At 39.7% G+C, this 2,261-nt stretch overlaps 5 non-coding genes and 1 pseudogene across 5 annotated transcripts; all 6 read left to right on the forward strand.

Annotated features, from left to right (window-relative positions):
• Positions 1-429: 429 nt before the first annotated feature.
• LOC113784487 (5S ribosomal RNA) lies at positions 430-548 on the forward strand. The gene has a single exon (XR_003470529.1). It is a non-coding gene; the product is annotated as a 5S ribosomal RNA (ribosomal RNA).
• A 225-nt stretch (positions 549-773) lies between these two features.
• LOC113784485 (5S ribosomal RNA) lies at positions 774-892 on the forward strand. The gene has a single exon (XR_003470527.1). It is a non-coding gene; the product is annotated as a 5S ribosomal RNA (ribosomal RNA).
• Positions 893-1,118: 226 nt separating this feature from the next.
• Positions 1,119-1,237, forward strand: LOC113784486 (5S ribosomal RNA). Its single transcript, XR_003470528.1, has one exon. It is a non-coding gene; the product is annotated as a 5S ribosomal RNA (ribosomal RNA).
• A 226-nt stretch (positions 1,238-1,463) lies between these two features.
• On the forward strand, positions 1,464-1,582 carry LOC113784482 (5S ribosomal RNA). Its single transcript, XR_003470525.1, has one exon. It is a non-coding gene; the product is annotated as a 5S ribosomal RNA (ribosomal RNA).
• Positions 1,583-1,808: 226 nt separating this feature from the next.
• LOC113784484 (5S ribosomal RNA) lies at positions 1,809-1,927 on the forward strand. Its single transcript, XR_003470526.1, has one exon. It is a non-coding gene; the product is annotated as a 5S ribosomal RNA (ribosomal RNA).
• A 238-nt stretch (positions 1,928-2,165) lies between these two features.
• On the forward strand, positions 2,166-2,261 carry LOC113784483 (5S ribosomal RNA; annotated as a pseudogene; the record flags this gene model as incomplete).

The raw sequence follows: 2,261 nt of genomic DNA on the forward strand, positions 1-2,261 counted from the left end.
AACAGTTGATCAAAAAGCGATTTTCGGGTCGGTTGTTTTATTTGTTGTTGGAAATAAATATAACATTAGTTTGTCTTTACAAAGAATGTTTTATGCTTCGGATGGATTTCAATTAGTTAGTCGGGGGTGACTATTTTTGGTATTTCCTTTGTAGCTGGGTGACCTCCTGGGAAGTCCTCGTGTTGCACCTTTTTTTTTATTCTATTTTTTGCCGAAAAATTCACGGAACAGTTGGGGGAACAGTTGATCAAAAAGCGATTTTCGTGTCGGTCGTTTTATTTGTTGTTGGAAATAAATATAAGATTAGTTTGTCTTTACAAAGAAAGTTTCATGCTTCGGATGGATTTCAATTAGTTAGTCGGGGGTGCCTATTTTTGCGGTATTTTCTTTGTAGCAACGCGTATATACAATTACGACGCATTAATTTACAGGTGCGATCATACCAGCACTAATGCACCGGATCCCATCAGAACTCCGTAGTTAAGCGTGCTTGGGCGAGAGTAGTACTAGGATGGGTGACCTCTTGGGAAGTCCTCGTGTTGCACTATTTTTTTATTCTATTTTTTGTCGAAAAATTCACGGAACAGTTGATTAAAAAGCGATTTTCGGGTCGGTTGTTTTATTTGTTGTTGGAAATAAATATAAGATTAGTTTGTCTTTACAAAGAAAGTTTCATGCTTCGGATGGATTTCAATTAGTTAGTCGGGGGTGCCTATTTTTGCGGTATTTTCTTTGTAGCAACGCGTATATACAATTACGACGCATTAATTTACAGGTGCGATCATACCAGCACTAATGCACCGGAACCCATCAGAACTCCGCAGTTAAGCGTGCTTGGGCGAGAGTAGTACTAGGATGGGTGACCTCCTGGGAAGTCCTCGTGTTGCACCTTTTTTTTTATTCTATTTTTTGCCGAAAAATTCACGGAACAATTGATCAAAAAGCGATTTTCGTGTCGGTCGTTTTATTTGTTGTTGGAAATAAATATAAGATTAGTTTGTCTTTACAAAGAAAGTTTCATGCTTCGGATGGATTTCAATTAGTTAGTCGGGAGTGCCTATTTTTGCGGTATTTTCTTTGTAGCAACGCGTATATACAATTACGACGCATTAATTTACAGGTGCGATCATACCAGCACTAATGCACCGGAACCCATCAGAACTCCGCAGTTAAGCGTGCTTGGGCGAGAGTAGTACTAGGATGGGTGACCTCCTGGGAAGTCCTCGTGTTGCACCTTTTTTTTTATTCTATTTTTTGCCGAAAAATTCACGGAACAGTTGATCAAAAAGCGATTTTCGTGTCGGTCGTTTTATTTGTTGTTGGAAATAAATATAAGATTAGTTTGTCTTTACAAAGAAAGTTTCATGCTTCGGATGGATTTCAATTAGTTAGTCGGGGGTGCCTATTTTTGCGGTATTTTCTTTGTAGCAACGCGTATATACAATTACGACGCATTAATTTACAGGTGCGATCATACCAGCACTAATGCACCGGATCCCATCAGAACTCCGCAGTTAAGCGTGCTTGGGCGAGAGTAGTACTAGGATGGGTGACCTCCTGGGAAGTCCTCGTGTTGCACCTTTTTTTTTATTCTATTTTTTGCCGAAAAATTCACGGAACAGTTGATCAAAAAGCGATTTTCGTGTCGGTCGTTTTATTTGTTGTTGGAAATAAATATAAGATTAGTTTGTCTTTACAAAGAAAGTTTCATGCTTCGGATGGATTTCAATTAGTTAGTCGGGGGTGCCTATTTTTGCGGTATTTTCTTTGTAGCAACGCGTATATACAATTACGACGCATTAATTTACAGGTGCGATCATACCAGCACTAATGCACCGGATCCCATCAGAACTCCGCAGTTAAGCGTGCTTGGGCGAGAGTAGTACTAGGATGGGTGACCTCCTGGGAAGTCCTCGTGTTGCACCTTTTTTTTTATTCTATTTTTTGCCGAAAAATTCACGGAACAGTTGGGGGAACAGTTGATCAAAAAGCGATTTTCGGGTCGGTTGTTTTATTTGTTGTTGGAAATAAATATAAGATTAGTTTGTCTTTACAAAGAAAGTTTCATGCTTCGGATGGATTTCAATTAGTTAGTCGGGGGTGCCTATTTTTGCGGTATTTTCTTTGTAGCAACGCGTATATACAATTACGACACATAAATTTGCAGGTGCGATCATACCTTCACTTATGCACCGGATCCCATTAGAACTCTGCAGTTAAGCGTGCTTGGGCGAGAGTAGTACTAGGATGGGTGTCCTCCT

This window comes from Cicer arietinum, unplaced genomic scaffold (assembly GCF_000331145.2).
Source record: "Cicer arietinum cultivar CDC Frontier isolate Library 1 unplaced genomic scaffold, Cicar.CDCFrontier_v2.0 Ca_scaffold_176_v2.0, whole genome shotgun sequence".
NCBI lineage: Eukaryota > Viridiplantae > Streptophyta > Magnoliopsida > Fabales > Fabaceae > Cicer > Cicer arietinum.